Source organism: Mycteria americana, chromosome 5, assembly GCF_035582795.1.
Source record: "Mycteria americana isolate JAX WOST 10 ecotype Jacksonville Zoo and Gardens chromosome 5, USCA_MyAme_1.0, whole genome shotgun sequence".
NCBI classification, from domain to species: Eukaryota; Metazoa; Chordata; class Aves; order Ciconiiformes; family Ciconiidae; genus Mycteria; species Mycteria americana.
In genome coordinates this window covers 5,323,961-5,342,202 of record NC_134369.1, presented here as the reverse complement: position 1 = coordinate 5,342,202, position 18,242 = coordinate 5,323,961, and the positions used below count along the sequence as shown (strand labels likewise).

General features: G+C 39.9%; 1 protein-coding gene across 1 annotated transcript in view; it reads right to left on the bottom strand.

Moving 5' to 3' along the window:
• Nucleotides 1–18,242, bottom strand: part of NELL1 (neural EGFL like 1) — a 215,005-nt gene that overhangs the window by 78,106 nt on the left and 118,657 nt on the right. The gene's annotated exons all lie outside the window — the stretch shown is intronic.

Genomic DNA, 18,242 nt, shown 5'->3' with positions numbered 1-18,242 from the left:
TGCTAAATATAGACCTTCTGTCACTTGAAGGTCAGAAACAGAAAAAAAGAACAAGCTGAACTTAGTTTATGTGAGGAGTTACTCTATTTGTGCCATTTCCATCCAGACTCCAAGGAGGAATAAACACGGTCTCTCACAAGATAAAACAAAAGCATCACTTGAGAGAGAATATCTGCTGAGATACAAAACAAACCCCAGGGAGGTATATCCCAGCGGTCTAAGCACCACAGATGAGTGAGTAGACCTGTCAAGACAGAGAGAATAGCTGAAATGGTCTGCATCTATCACCACCGTCAGCTACGTCTTAGTGGTGGATCACTCCCTTTCGGGATAGATTAAAACGTAAGAAGTAACTCTGAGGCTGATCGCTTCAGTTCATACTGTAGTGGCTATCATTTTTATTACAATATTTTGTTATCAGGAGTAATTAGAGTAACCTTAGTAGTGGTTTCATCAACTTAAGTGTGCGTTTCCCTATATTACTTCATCCTTTTCATTTTTGTGTGCTTTACATTGTACGCTTTATCTCATGCAGCATCTTACTCGGTAACACTCCTAAACCTGAAACCATGCTGTAAAAATCTAGCGGAGGAATTGTTTCATCCGCTGCTGAGATACAGATCTGTGGAGCTCATCAATGCTAAACAGCAACTGGAATTTCCTCAGGACGCTCAGGGATCACACTGGCATGATTCTAAATGCTCTCCAGATGGGATCTTCGATGTTTATGTTTCACATCAAAGGTGGGACAACCAACAGCATAGCGTGAGCCCACGACAACACGGAGCAGGATGAACGGCCACGTATCGGATCATATCGGTATCGGCCGGAGTTCTGCCGAGAAGCTGAGCTTGGTACACTATTACAATTCATTTCATTTCTTACAGGTTAGATATTTAAGTCCAGCTTTTCTCCACCTTCCTCAACTTTTATAGCTGTTATTTTTTTAATATGGCATAATGTAGACAATGTAGTTTCTTCTTGCTCTTGGTCTGCCCAGACTGTAAGATTTAGAAGTTTTGCTTCTTAAATTCATACATTTTAATTAAAAGAAAGAGTGTAAAATACTAGACTTCCAGACATAATTAAACCTAATACACGGTTCCAGATCAGAAACTCTAATTAAGTTTCAGTATCTCCTATCGCTAATAACCACCCAGTCAGCAAATACCACTGACGAATTTCTCCCCCCTCTTGCCTTTCTGCCCCCAAGGCATTGCTGCCCCAATACTTAATTGGAAATTAAACATTTTCTCACTGTACAAGCTGGCCACACTTGTACTCCTATTTGAAGTTCACAATTAGAGATGCTTCTAACGTTGGAAAAGAAATAATCAGCGTAAAAGAAAAATGCCGTTCTTGAAATGTACAAAATTGACATTCTGCGACCAACTTTTTGTGGCAAAGAACTCTGAAATGTAAGTTTCCGACCAGAATATTCACAAGTTTCTTGCTTGAGAAGAGGAAACAGAAGGTGAAAAACCAAAGATGAAGATGCATGAGAAACACAAAGGTTCATGCAGATAGGAAGATAAAGATTCTAACACTAAAAGAGATTGTAAAAATAAAGTAATCCTTTTAGTGGTGGCCCAGTAACAAAGCCTAATAAAAATAATTGACCATATTTTACAAGTTTGCTGCCGGTCATTGAAGACTAGGCCTCCTGCAGTTTATAGCCCGCCCCTTGGCAAGGGAATGGCAGTTTTCCTGCTTACTGTCAGTGTTACACTATGTATAAACTGAGTTGAGGACTTCTGCCTTTAGGACTGTCAATCTGGGTTTCATTCCAACTGAATCAACTAGCAAAGAAAAAAACATTTTTAAATAATTGTCTATTTGGTCTGTGGTGGTATACTGAATTTAAAATGGGAAGTATTTGTCTTGATAAATTCTAACCTAAAAGGCACTAAAGGGGCACTTTTTCCTAACAGTTTAGTATTTAACTATTCATTTAATTTCACAGCATGTATTTTTCAAAAAATCAATAAACCAAATACACTGAAGTATCCTTCTACCCAATCAGCTAAAAAGCAAGGCTAACCCCCAGCATCACATGGCAGCAAAAGAAATGCTGTCCTGGTGGTAAAGCAACATTTTATGTTGCCAGCTGGGAGACTCGGGAGAAAAAGTGACCTTAATATACTCCTTTACTGGAGCTAGTGGAAAATAAACGCACGGAAACCGCTAATACGCTTCATTCTGTGGAAGAGCAAACCTAAGCCTTTGCTCTACGACTCAGTTAGCTGGTTGTTCTATGAACACCCTCAGGACAGTCCACAGGTCCTGCCCTTTCAGCAGAGGCTCCTGGGCAATGATGGCAGCAATTTGGAAGTCAGAAAGAAATGAAAAGAAAAAAGAAAAAAAAAAAAAAAAATCAAAGACAATCTGAAATAATTCCAAGGCCTAGAGTCTGTCCACTGGGCTATGTCATTAAAATCAGAAAGGAAAATATGAGACAAGAAGGGAAACAGACAATTGTATTATGTTGCTTCCTTGGATTACCCTGTCTTCTGTTTCTCACAAGTCCACACTCCGCAGCGATGGCTGCGGGCAGTGACAGCCATTAGTAACAGACTTGTTTCCATGCCCTTATTAACTGGTGTTCTAAGACACTGACAATAATGTGTACAAAATATAGTCTCCATTTGTTCTGTGTACAGAGGCACTGAACAACCGGATAAGCTGGGGCTCCCACAGGGGAGAGGAGACAATTTTGACCTGACCGATCCGATTGACTTGATGAGCACTGAGCAGAGCACGGATGAGGTTTCCATATCTGTCTCGGAGAGCTACTGAACTTCCTCGATTCTCCCTCCCCCTATATATTTATCAAGTCAATATTGATCACATTGCATGAAAGCATATAGGGACCAAGCAACTCAGCAGAACGCCCCGGCAGCGCAGAACTCGCACAACCTGGATTTGATCACATAAGGGATCACATGAAAAAGGCTGATGAAAGCAAAGACAGCCCATCCATATAGCCTGCATTCAACGAGCCAGGTTTAGTATCGCCCTCATCTGATCACCGCAACCACTTACGGTTGGACTCGATGATCTTAAGGGTATTTTCCCACCTAAATGATTCTACGATTCTACAAACGCCACTACAAAAGCTGGTATCAGTTTCAGAAAATTTGCCCTAACACAGAAATTCCATAGAATATGTTAACCATATATCAAATCTATACAGCATAGCAAATGCCTCAGTCAAAAAAGAAAACATTAATAAATCATACTTTTCCCTTGTCCCAAAATCCAAGTAACTGCTGTCACAATCACACACAACTCAGTGCAACGACACTGCAGTATTGGGTCTTACAGGCTTCCTAATAGATCATTTTGTGATTTACTCGTATACCTAGAGACAAAGCGGAAGCTATTCAAGTGATACAAGCCACGAAAGCTGCTCCACGTCTTAAGAATTGATCACGGTATGTATTTAACTACACAATGAAAATAGATTCATGTCAAAAGAAGCTAGAGTCAACTCTCTTTTGATCTGTGGGTTAGATAGTTCTCATTTCTTTTAAGGGAACTGACCAGTTCAAAAAATTATTACTGTTTTGCACTGAAACGTACTTGAATGTCCTGCATTTCATTTAACAATACAAATTCTGGCTTCTAACATACATTTTTGAAGAAGCAGACTTGCAATAAAACCCTACACTTTGGCAATGCAGCAGTCGCAACTCAAACGTAACAAGAATATTGCAACTGTGTTGCACAAACGCTTCTTTCCGCATTGTTTAAATGCACAACTACATAGTGAGATTAATAAATACGATCTGCAACTGCTGAGGATCAGATTTGAACCTTCCAAACATCCACGCTGATTTTGGGCTTGGAAAACAAAAGTCACATTAAGCTTTTGTTGGTTGAAACTTAGAAGATCTACTTGTCTTCGTGTCATTTTATACCCTCACTCACTTCCCTGCATCCTTGAAATAACGCAATAAAAAGAAGAGAGATTTCATGTCAGCTAGTTGACATTGCAAGTGAAATGCAAATAACCCTGCTAGGAGAAGATATTTTTATATGATCTACCACCAATATAATTATCATACATTCATGAGAAAGTCTCACCTGACTTACTGGAAGACTTTTCAAATTATTACAGTTTAATGAGAAATACCTAACATGACTGAATAAGGTTGATTATTTAACTGGGGACTTCCACGAAAAGGCAGGTAGGGTGGTTTCAGCAATAACTCCGGTAATTATATTAGCATCTTAATTACATAAAAATAATAGCGGAAACATGACAAAAAATATTAAATTGACTTCAGGTTACTAAATACAAAGGAAAAAATGGACGTCGCACAATGCTCCAGAGATACCTGAGGTAGCGCTGAGCAAGGAGCGGGATACGACACTGGAGGCAGCGAAGCAGCCGCCGTACTTGGCTCTGCGGGCACCGCCGAGCTGGGCAGCTCGGCACAGCCCGCCACGCGCGGGGCTCAGCAAACCCTCGGCTTTCGGCACCCAGCGCCCTTTGCGTGCTCGGGCCGTCACGGCACGATCAGAGCGGCCCACGCTCCACCGCGCAACGTGGAGACCCTCTCAGTCTTCTCCCTTTGCTAAGTGTAAGCGGAATTCAAATATCATTGCGTGAAAGTTTCTACTTTCCTCCTTTCTAGGAAGATCACTTACTTTTCCGACATTTCCACACCTACAGCCATTTATCACTGCACACGCTAAAAAGGCCATGTTAAAGCCTCCGAATGTGTGTTCAACAGTCCTCATGAACAAATGCCACCGTCCGCATAAACGTGAGTAACTGCCTGCATAGGCACCAACTTCAGCATCTTCTGTCTACTGCACATTTTATAAACTAGTGTGTTACCAGCTGTAGGGTTACAATAATTTCCCTTAAATTAGAACTATTTTCATCCTTGTACAGCAGAGTCAGTCTGCGGATGAGAGAAGTGCTTAGGTGGCTCAGCTAAGCGGAGATAAATGTTGCTTTTGCAGTACATTGAAGTCGCCAATACGAGACACCTGAACGCAACCTACGACACTTCAGAGCAATCAGGCCTGTGGAGTATTTTAGCATCGCAGTATGCTACAAATAAAGAGCGCTAAGTGTCAGAAGAGTGCATGTCTTCTTTAAATGGCATGAACAAATTCTTAATGAAAATGCTTTTTCTCATGATACCTGCACAACTTCACGAGAAGTAACAGCTTAAGCTCTTGCAGCAGTTTGAAATATTATCTGTCAAATGTAATTTTCAAGGCAAGAACAGACTATCTGTCCTGTTATATATCACCTCATTAACATGTGCCTAGCATGCCTACCTAGAACAGATGGGAGCCTGACTGGCCCTGTCTGGTATGACCTAGGAGAGAGTTTACAAGGTTTATCAGAGTCACAGTGCCAGGAAGAACATTAAGGTTTAAATAACAATTAAATAACTATATTCAGATGCAAATACACTACGCCAGGTTTGCTAACATTAAGCTCAGTCACATTCTACAGCACAGTTTATTTGCACTGAAGGCCAGCATATTTCTCACTGACTGCTGGAAGACAGCAATATAAGAGATTTTGAAGCCTATACAGAAAACACAGTTCAGAGCTTAGAAACACATCATAAAAGTACCCGAAATTATATTTCGAGATGTAGATCATACTTCTGTTTAATGTGCAATCTTCAGTTTTAAGTACTTGGCACAAAGAAACACTGCTTACAAATTTCTGACATCTATCTTTATCAGTGACAGTTAATTACACTTGTTTTCATGCATCTGATTTTATGCATTAGGTATAATTTACTGTATCGCTAGGTGTTACTCTCCCTGTAGACAACCAGACCAACAGGAACAGTAATAGAAGCAATACATAAAGGGAAAAAACATAGGGAAAGATCCAAAAAAGCACTCGCATGCCTCAGATGCAATCTGGCCAGAGTTTAAGTAACGACATCTAAAAATGCCATTCAGCACTCTCCCTCAGCTCTTCTCTCCAGCCTACTCACCGAGCCCCGTTAGAGATCACTGGATCATAGAACACCTCAAGTTGGAAGGGACCCATAAGGATCATCGAGACCAACTCCCTGCCCCTTGCAGGGCCTCCTAGAACTAAACCATACGACTAAGAGCATCGTCCAGACGCTCCTTGAACTCTGACAGGCACCTGCGTTTTGCACAGAAACCTCGAGACGCCGCATAAACCTTTGGCACAGAACGAGGCGCTGTCAGCTGGAATAAGCAGAAAACAAGCTGCCCCAGTCTGCGCGGGACTCCCAACCCCACTGTCCTCGTGCCCAAGCGCCCAAAGAGCCTGCCAGGGAGTCCCACAGCAAGCACCGACTTCCACAAAGAGCCTCCGGCCTGAAGGCACGCAGGTCCCCACGAATCAAGGCGAGGGGGACACGTCATCACCAGTGCCCTGCAGAACTGCCTGCTGCTGAAGCGCTTGTCCAGGAGGTGGGGAGGGGTGAGGGTTAACTCTCCCTCACTCTCAAAGAAATGAAACCCAGAGCTCCGCTCCTTTCCGACGAAAAGCACTGCGGCAAGGGAAGCAAGAGAGGTTTCCCATCTTTATCCCTCTCATCCCACAACCGAGCACATGGGAAACACGGGAGCAGAAAAGCAAGCGCAAGGATGCGTAACTCCCGGTGTTAGTGGTTACAGCAAGCAGCCATAAAATGGGAAGTATCTTGCCCGTCCTCTACTCCAGCTGGGTGCAGGTGCTTTTTTGTTTCTTTTTCTTTCACCTGATGAACACTTAATGCAACGGGTACAAATACTCAGTGGATCAAACCTTAACATCTGAGCTATTTCTGAATTCCAGTGCTTTTACAGCAGTAAAAGAATAAATAAATAACGGAGCACTCAAAATCACTTGGCAATAACCATTAGCAACCACTTACAGATTCCCGCTCCCCTTTATTTTGGCTCCGACTGCTTCTCTGTGATGTCACTGAAAATTAGTTTGTAAATCTTCTTCTAAACCCACCCTATTTGCTGAGGATTCAGAGATAAGCCATAGGTGGATTTGGCTATTCAGTTATCCTTTCTTCAGACATGATGAATTCAACTTCCCCTCGATACCCACAGCAAAAGATGAATGCTTACTGGCTGTGTTTATTCTAACCTGTGTGATATAAACACAGCAAAGCATATTCAGCGTGGAACTAAAAAACTAAGTGCCTAATTATGTAAGTAGTCTCACTGGAGTCAATCACTTACTTTTAGTTAGACACATACCTTGCTCAGTCAGGTCTAAAATTACCACATTAAGAATCTTCTCACTTGTCTCTCTCCGAAGGCTAAGGGAATACTGTGCTGTGCATGCAGGACTGATTTGATTACCTCAATCTTTTATTGGGAAATAACGTATGTCATGGCAATGTCAGACGACTATTGTTTCCTTTGTTCTGTTCAGAGGGAGGAAATAATAGGTGTCAGGAAAGCAGTACGACCATGTGTCTCCGTAATAAAAGCGGCATATTAATGAGCATCCGTAAACCATTATAATTAATGCAGGGGAATGGATATTGCCTACTTAAACTCTGCAAGTGTTCTAGTAGCTCCACACCCAACCGCCATGTTATTCCATCCCTGGGCTTTCCACTCGCAGCAGCTCCTTCGCAAAGCCATCAGACACTGTGAAATGATACGCTCAAGGGAACGGGTGGATACTTTTTAATAGGACAAGTGACAGTTGAGAACAGTTATCCAGCCTGTTCATCAGTGGCAGCAAATGCATCCCATAATCTATGGGAGGCATATATTTATACCCTTGAGGCTACAACATAATTAACAGGCTACAGAGGAAGATGGATAAGATGGACGTGCACAAAGGTATGGACGTGTATTGCTTTTATTTTTTTTAAACAACAAAGGCCCATTTGTGAATTTTACATCATTTTAAAATTCCAAGCCCTGCTTGATGTGCCTGTATAGCACGTAGCCTTCAAATAAATAGTCAGTTTTGAAGTTTAGCTTCAAAAATCCAGCCTGACAATGCCCGTCTTTAGGCACACAACCAAAAAAAAAAGAGGGAGAGGAGAAAACTGCAAGCACCATCAAGGTGACACACTAAGATGCTTGAGTATTTATCGGCAGAATAACAACATAGGTCACGCAGCTCCGGCCCTTCAGGAATACCTAAATAAAAACTCTTAGTTTTCATGGCGTACAAATTGTTCATTTTTACTTTGGATGACTGAATTTTAAATCACGTTGAAAAGTGGGACCCCTTCAATTCCCACCTCTACTTGGTTTACTTTAACTTCTAATTCCCTCTGCACTTAATGTGTTCTAAGCTATTTTAATTCACATTCTTCTTGTAGTTCGTGTACTGAATTCACCTAATAATTCATTTTGATGATACAATCTTCAAAGCACCATTTGTTTTTTTTTAGTAGGTTCTGGAATAGATTCTTTTTCACTGCAACATTTCTTTCAGGTACCATTCGTAGTATACTGTTTAAGCTTGCCATTAGTCTTGTACTTAGCATATGCTCACTTAGCATAGCCACATTTATTATTTTTACTGTTGAACACTTTAGATAAGAACTCTACACACACACAGGGGTGCCTCAACTTTTCAGCATGTTGCAGAGGCTAAAACACCAGCACCACTGTGAAACAGTTGAACTGGAGAATCTTTCCAGATAAAAATATGCAAATTGTCCCATCAAACATCCTGCATGGCTTCCAGATTTGCCATTCCCAGTACTCAAACAAATAACTGCAACCTCCAAAACTAGTAAGCCAACCCAAGTACCTCCTGCAAACAAAGTAAGCAATACCTACATGCAAGGCAATCCAAGTTTTCCTTACTATAAAATACCATTTTCAGTAACGCGGTCAAGTAAACTGTTTGTAATTGAGTTTTTCCTGTGCTGGATATCTACCAGAAGCTGCATCGTAGCAAAAAATCCATCTATTTCTCAAAACAAATAACAGGTAGATTTTGGTTTTTTGACTCTCCCCTGTCCCCGGGCCCCCACTTTGACACTGAGATTTGAAGGATATGCCTTTTGCCATGCCTCTGAATCGTCTCAGCTTGTAAACGTTTCATCACACCCTCTTAATATTCTTCCAGCATTCATCACGTTTCACAACGGTGCACGAGCCAGACCAAGGCAGGAGAGGACAAAGCCAGAGAGGACAGATGCAGCTGGCGAACAGAGGGAACGGGAAGAAAATGGGGACTGCAGGAGCTGCAGAGAGGAACGTCAACTGTAACACACTTGCCTGGGAACCTGGACCTGAACCTCTTTTCCCACATCCTCCTCCAATGGCAACACCACAAGGAGTAGCATCATCCTCCTCAAGCCATGGAAAAACGTAAGAGAGCGAGCGTACTACAGGCCCTTCCTGAAAAACTGGACAAATGCTTGAACACCTAAACCACCACACTACACTGATACCGGAGAGCTAAGGTAAAGGCAGCTAAGGTACATTTTCACTCCTTTGCAATCATTTGATAAGAACAATATAGATTGGTTTCTGAAGGACCTGGTAACATCCTAAATTCAGTCCAGATACTGGGACAGTAGGTAACAGTATTAGGGTCACACAATGAACCAGAAAAATAACAAACACTGAATACCTACTTTCAGGACTTCATCTGTTGGACTTGATGATCTTAAAGGTCTTTTCCAACCTAAACAATTCTATGATCTCTTTCACCGATCGATGTGTCTATATCCTGCACTGAATGACGCAGAGGGATCAAAAAAACCCCACACCACCTGTGATTTTATCACTAAGGACTGTATGTCAGCAGTGGATGCAAGTGACTTACTATTCAACAGGTGACTGAAATTTTAAATATCCCCAAATGCTTGATTTTGGAGTCTTAATGTTTCTTTTGGTTTGATTCCTTAGGTATTTTTAAAATACTTTCGATCGTTTCTGTGGAGAAATCCCAGCCCAATGGTTTAGGAACAGACCTGTCAGTCTGGGAACAGAGTCTGAATCCCGGATCAGGGACTGACTGCGTGTGTCACATTTGACAAATCACTTAATGTTTTTACCTTGGTTTACTGTAGTGTGGGAAATTCATGGGAACAGGAGGCTGAAAGAAGTTTTCTGGCTGGAGTCTATTCCACTGCTATGGTAAAGAACAGCCCCACAAAGGACCTTTGAAAATCTCAGTGACCCCTTCGTACAAATAAAAAAAATACATAAATAATCCTTACTCAAAAGGGATTGCTGTAATAATAATCTCAATCAGAAGAACATAAAAATAAATTCACTAGGTCACTCCAGAGGGCCTACCAGCCCAGCATCCTCTCTGACTACAGCCCATAATGGGAAAGAACAAGGGAAAGAACAGGGCAAGGACCTGGTGCCACTTCCTAAGGATTCCCCATGACCTTCCTCAAACCAAAGACTGTGCGCCCACTGGTTGGGATTTTCTTCTGTTATGACATGCAGCAGCTTTTTCAATCTGCCTAGCCTCCTCACCACCTCGCGACCAAGGGCTCTCCAGATTAATTATGTGCCGGCTGAAAAAGTACTTCCTTCCGCGCTGGGGTGACAGTGCAATAGTACTACTGCTGCCAAAAACAATAACTGCAATGCTCTTATTTTACATTTGGGCAAGGTATTTATATTCAGTTTTCAATATTGTTTGGTTATTTTCTACAGGGAATAGAAAGAATTTCATGGTTTTGGCACCCTCTTGCCTTTTAATATGACTGTTCCATATACATTAATCCTGAAACGGTTGCATGCTGTAACCGATTTCACAAGAGAGCACGCTCTGCGCTGCTGTTGCGCTCCTATCGCGGCACAGAGTCAAGCCCACGCTGCAAGAGGCTTTGTGCAGCGATATATTCAAGATGCTCTTACTGAACTGATTTTTCCCACCCACCATGAAAAAATAAGTACTGTGTTCCAAATAATTTCATGGCAAGCTCCCAGGGCAGGCCAGGAGAGTCACAGATCTAAATAGACTGGGTTTCATGCATCATAAGGATTACAAGTTTAAAGCAGACAGCACTGCAGACCAAATGACTGACCATGACGTCTATTGCTCTACTGTCAAACAAGCAGTAGAGCATAGCAAATGACTTCTTCAAATGAAGGGTATGTTTGAGGAGTTAATAATTGATAAGTTGTGTTCAAATTTCAGGTTTTAATACTACAGGGAGAAAGAAAAAAGTACTAATTTGGGCAAGATGAATGAACCATTCTAGTAGCATTAGAAAGCTTCTTCGTGACTTTAGGAGACTCTGGATTGGGCTCCTCAAGGGGTTCTGTGACAGATACCTGGGAGGTGATACACCTGCCGCAGACAGGAGGAGTTACTGACTGAGATGGCCTCGAACAGAGCGTAGAAAATAATTACAATGTATGGTGCAGACGTTAAATATAAAGTAAAACTTTCACAGTTTTGCTTTTTTAAAAGAGAGAGCAACAAATATTGAAATAGTCCCACGTTCCTATACAACCCAGTTTTACTACCCAGGAGATCGTGGGGAACACATCCGTCAACTTGTCATCAACCTTGTAATTCTTTCGTACATGCCATATAGTACCTTGATCCTAGAGTGAACTGCCGATTCTAAACGAACCCATGTAAACCAAAGCAATAGGAGACAATAAACAACTGAGTCAATGAGAGAATCTCCGGTTCAGAATCTGAACCTAGGAACCCTCATAAACATTTATGAGTAGGTCTGCTGAGCCCTTTGGAATTACTCATGCAAGCAGAAAAACCTGTCAGATCAAGTTTTAAAATATTTCACTTGCAGATAACTACAGCATTTCCTTCCTTTTATACAGATACAACAGTTGCTCTGGACTGGAGCACTTCCTCAGCAAGCACAAATCAGTGCTACACTCTCTTTAAATTATCTATAAATCTAGAGCAGTGAGACAATTTGTGACAGCAAGGGGATCAAGATCTGGATTCTGACAAGTTAAATTAACCATGGTTTTTAAATGATCTATTTCCATAACTGATGTGCATTCTAAATCATCTTGAACAATCTCACACATAGAACAGGATCCAATCAGCAGGAAATATTGGGCCTTTAGAGAGGCTGTAAAATTGGACCGCGTTGTGGTGGCTATGTATAGCGTAGCTCTTAATGCAAAAATAATTATGCCCGAGTTTCAACATCTCACACGACTAAATCTAGGTGGTGACATTTTAAGGGCAAGAAAAAGTTATCATAAATCACCTTAATTTCGTCAAAATTATTTTAAATCATTACAGTCCAAAACCAAGCCAAGAACAACATTAAAACTGAAGGAGCTTAAAAACTATGTGACACATAATTTACAAAGGAAGTTTATATAAAACCAATACACAAACATAGCAATTATAATGAGTGTACCACACTTGATAACTATCTAATCACGAACAAAAATACAAAGACGCTTACATTAAAACTTCAAATTTTCATTTGTATTAATACAGTGGATTTAGCACTGTAGAAAATTTACTGGCTTCAATCATATTGTCTTGATTCTGACTCCAACCATGCTAGTTTCAGAATGAAAAATCTGTAAGAATTCTAATCGCACTGTTGTATATCTGTATGTTGGTTTTACGTTATTAAACCAGTTACATCTAGAATGCTTCACCCAAAAAGTATGACTAGCCAGCATTTTACACTTGCCATGGCATTTTCCACATGTGCCATGACACCAAAATGCATATGAATGCACCTATCTGCTTCTGCAGTGATTTATTCACTATGTATTATGTATAAAAAAACTAGACAAAGCTCGAGACTGTGAAGAATGAAGATGAGAATCTCCATATGAGTCAAAACTCCTATATTCTTTCATAAGACTTGTGAATATTACACCAAAACAGCAATTAAAGCCGTGATAAGGCATATCAACCATTCAAAGCCTTACAGCTACGAAGATTGGAGGCTATGGGGAAAGACTTGATTGTTCCTTTCCGCTTCAGTCTTGGCCTACATATTATTCATATCGCACTCCAATGTCCCCTAAAGGCTTTCAACTCCACCTCCAACAGACACACGTACATGCAAAAAACATAAACCTAAGTGGCAGTTAGTCACCTTACAGTGATCTAATATACTTTAATATCAAGATATCAGTGCGTCTGACTGTCTCACATTGCTGGCATTTAAAGTTAATCTACCTTAGCATTGCTGATGTCAATGTAAAAGGGACACAAAAAAAAGCAGACAACCCAGCACAGAAATAGCCAGACTGATTTTTTTTTTTTTTTTTTTTTAATTCTTTAGCTCTTACTAAAAATACTCTAGTGTATTTTTCGTAGCAGGTAAAATTTCATAACAGATTAAAATTTCTTTGCCTTTAGTCATCTATTTACTACACCATCACTATACTGCCTACACATTGGAAGATATACAACTTCTTTCACGGACATGTCTTTCAGATTATTCAATATATTTCGAACTAAGAATTACTTTAAAAAATACCAGCTTGGAAACAAAGAAGAAAACTGCAATGAAAGCAAGCCCTCAGAGTGCCCTTTGTTAAAACAACCGATTACAATTTGTGATTAAAACAGTGTAAAATAGGCCAGCTTACTGATTTACATCAAGCAGAAGCAATTTTCAAGCCTGTGATGTACTCTGGTCATCGGTAAACATTCTGAGTGTATTGCGAATAAAGACTCCATATGATTATTCCCATTACCTTATAAAAGATAGGGGTATCTGCTCGAAATCTGGTCACTTTTCATATCAGGTTCCCAGTAAGTTATTCATGAAGTGACCAGTAAGGTCATCAGTAACAACCGCGCTCCCAAGCACACCTTCCAAGGCAAATATATGCGAAGAATCACAGTACAATTAAGAAACTACTCTGGACTTCCAGCTTACACCAGAAGAACTGAGCCACTTCAAAATAATGGCTTTCATCTTTAAGACTCCACCATACACTGAGTTGTAATCCCTTAAGTGTCTCCTGTGAAATGCTGCAGAAAAACATAACAGGGGGAAAAAAAAAAAAATCATATTCTATACTCTGGCAGAAATAAACCATTCTACAGACTGAATACTAATTAGAATAAACACTGTTTTGACTTTTATTTCATAATACCTGATGTTTCTCTGCCCAGGCATCAGTCATATTGCACACATTTGCTTTAAGGTTTATGACTGTAACTAAATCCACCTCATTTAATCATTCTAATAAATCTGCAACTCAGTAGAAGCCACTAAATGAGATCTTAATAGCACACTAAATATACCTGTTAGACAGACTATACAAGTAAAATATAGAAGTACTATGAAAAATATTTGCACTTGTTTAAGTGCTAGACTTCTGTTCATTCCCTAACACAGAGATATACGAAAAAAAGATCAGCAAGCACACCTTGTCCATGTTTTGGAAGAATTGCCCCTGTTTACCACCTGAGTATATGCAAGGCCGCTTCTATTTTTCTGGTAATATATAGGGATTTCTATGGGCAGAATTTATACTTTAAAACAAACATTTGGAATAAAATACCAAGAGCTAGGACAAGGCTTGTATACTACATCTAGGTCTCCTTGTACAAAAGAAAACAACCGCTTGCAACAAAACCTTGATGGTGACTTGCGTATTGTTCGTGCTGAAAAGTCAGATCTATAGCCCCTACGAAATCTAGTGGGTGGGGTTTTGTTTGTTTGTTTTAAGGCATTTAATCCCAAATGTCATTCATTATTTTAGGAAACCTGCTGATGTGTCAATATACCTTGGCTCCTTTCTTTGACTTCAGTCAGTGGTACAAGGCACAAGCTCTATAATAAACCTCTGCTAAGCTGTAGGACTGTACGTCCTCCAGCAAATATTCTCTAGCTTCCATCTCGCCGAGATGAAGTAGATGGTGGAGCCCGAGGTCCTTTATGTTTTAACAAATGGCACGTTCCACTTCAGCATGTCACTTCCACAGCATGAGGTGCAAGGCTGCCAAGTGGAACTGGAACTACAAGTTATCAAGACAAAAAGCAAAGACAGACATTTTCCCTGTACACATTTTCTAGCCTCCCAGATTCAAGCCCTGCCAAGATTTCACACAGAAACACTGCAACAGTACACAGACCAAGAGCCTCCATAGTCCAAATGTGGTATTTATCTCTGTAGTCAATATCCCGGGTTCTTCAGCTAGAGTCATGACAGCGAGTTGTACTCATTTTATACATGACAGAGTCTTACTCTCGCACACACAACCTTGCCTACAGGTGACGGGTTATTCATAAACCTGGTTGTCCTAGGAAACCAAGACTTCTTTCATCTAACCATTGCCACTAAGCACGGATTTCCCACAAGGTCCATCCCGACAGGCGCACTGCAAAGTGCCACGCTGTACCAGGTAGCCATCTGCCCACCGCACCCTTTTTTTTTTTTTTTTTTTTTTTAAAAAAAACTAGAACACTCAGTTGCTAAACCAATTTTTACCACCTTTCCCTTCTACCCTAAGTTAATTGCCTTTATGCTGCACTATTAAATCCTATCCTGAATTTTAGTGAAATGGCTACAATTGTCCTTATTTCACACCCTCACCTATGAATTCTATAATTCATTTACAGAATTCCAGTAAACGGGCATGGCACGAGTCTCCCATTACGCACCTACAACGTCTTCTATTTCCTGAATCACTCTTAGTTCTTTTGAATTTTTTCAGTTTCCTTCATAAAAAAGAGCAACTTAACAAATGTGTAGATTCAGAATCTCTCTATTCAACTAGTTACACTTCTGTCCTCTGCCTTTAATGCTCTAATTTCTTCCAGCAAAGACTTCCCTATTTTACTTTTCATTTTCTGAAGAAATCCTAAGATATAATCTATCTGATTCTGGGTCCAGCACTCTCTCAAATTTACTAACGGTGATGGCACAGCATTGTTCTGCCTCGTCATTTCAGCTCACCTCAGCCTCATTCTGTTCCAATCTATTGCCAAAATTTCAGTGTCTTTCTGAGGTGCTAAAGCCCACTTCTTACAGTGAAATTGAGAGCATCCATAGGAGAAAAAAAAGTCTTATTTGTCTCTATTATACAGTCTCACTGTCTATATATTGGTACCTATGTACTTATAAAATTTTCTTGTGTTCATCTCCACTTGTCTTTCCATTTTTATGTCACTTCAACTATGGCAGTATCTATTTTAATGCAGAAGTGCTGTTGCTCTCGGTCTGCACCCTTTTCCAGCACCTCCCTTCCTGACAGTTTCCACATCTAGTTTGACACAATCCAGTCCTTAATTGCATAGTCTCGTCTACCACATTTACAGCAAAGCAATTCCTTATGCATGAAATTTATTTTTCTACTCAAGAAGTGTGACAGCCTGATTATACAGATTTTTTTAAAAAATATTTGCTTTCCTCTTGAACATTTGGGTTTTGTTTTTATTTCTAAATCCCCAGCAATCATAGCATTCTTATCCAGATTATGTCTGTCCTTTTTATTTCTCCATACTTTTCACAAAAAATGCAAACGTCACAAATTCCTGCCAGAGTAATTTCATTATATTTACCAGTGGTTCACCATGCAATTTAATTTAACTACACATACGTTTTCTTTTCTAAAATACAAATAACAGAATTCTGGGTTTTTTATAAAGACTATCCCAGTGTTATCTAGTAAAGTCAAAGAGGAACATTACTCTGATTTTATTTTTTATAACATGGCTAAAATAGATTGTGGAAATAGATTGTAGAATCAAGCACAAAGCCAGTCCTTTTCTCTCATCATAAAATTATCATTTCTGTATTTATGCTTTTGCTGGACAGTATTAATAAGATGTCTTATTGAACTACAGAGATGTTATTTCAGCAGTAGCTGGAACAACTGTTTTGTGCATGTACGCATCTATAACATGTAAACGATTATAAAGCACTTGTAGATGACTCAAGGAGAAGAGAAACGTTTACCATATCTTCAGATGGTATTACGTTAAACTTTTCACCTTGGCTTATATCCTTGGCTATTTTTTTACAATTTGTATTGCCTGAAGATAAAGCCCTAAAATTACTACAAGACAACATAAGCCGTTTATAGTTGTCCTGACATGTTCACACCTCTCTTTCCTTGTGCAATGAAACCTATGTGACTGGTATCTGATAATTTTGCTGTTACCTGTTCATTTTTAGCCAGATTCCGCTCGCAATGTATCACCGTTAAACTTGGTAAAAAAAGGGGGGGAAAAAGTGATGGTTCTGGTGCTACCGTGGGTAGAATGGGAACGTTTCTTAAATTGGCCGCCCAAACTTGTAACAATCTCAAGTGACCACAGAAGCACAGGCTGAGAAACTCAGACCACCGCTTTACACCGAGTGCTTTACTATTTACTAAAATGCACACAAGTCTAATATTAGCTGGTTTGCAGTAGTAACAGATTATTCTTATCCCTAGTGACTTATTAGACTGCAAACCACTTTCCTATACTCTCCAGTTTTCTGTCCAATTTATGCTTCCCAGTCAGAATATAAGAATGCACCCTCTCCTCTATTTCCATGTACATCTATCTCAAAAAGGCAACTATAACTACATTCATGTGTGCAATTCAAGGCATACTAAAAAACAGATGTAATATATATTTTATCCACAACTCAGATTTCAACAGAATTTTGAGGGTAAAAACATTATTGCGTTTCTCCAGTGCAATTTCATTACTTTGACATTACTAGATTAATAAATATGCAGCAGGAGTTTCGCTTCGAGTTTTTGGCACATTAAACCAAATATCCAGGTGTGCAAACGAAGAAAACCAGTGTGGAAACATGATTTTTATGAACTAATCCAAACATCCCTGTTTCAAAGAAATATGATTAAGGGTTTGTCTTGTTGTGTTACCCTCAGGAAAAAAAAAAAAAAAGAAAAAAGAAAAAATACACCAACCCATCAAACAGAGACAGGCTGTTCACTCAGGCTTCCCTGAAACTATAGTTGCCTATGCTGCAATTTACGTTCACTGTAATCAAAGACTGAAAATATACTGCAACGAGTTCTCCTCAGTATCACCTCTTCATCTCCAATATAGACAGACCAAGGTTTAACTTACCTGCTATTTTCGTAACATTTTTGTATTCCTTCTTCAATCCTTACAAACCATTTTACAGTTTTAAATACAGGGATGCTCTTCTGCAGATGGACAGTACCCCAAGTCAGTCATATCAAAAAGCAATCAGATGGTATATGCGAATTCAGCAGATGACCGGCTAATCTTGGTGAGGAACTTTAGCTTGAAACAAGAATGACATCAATCTTCATTCTCCTCTAAGGAATCGCTCGGCCAATTTACAGCATTCTGGAAAAGTAATATCCAGCCTCTTGTGCCCCCAAA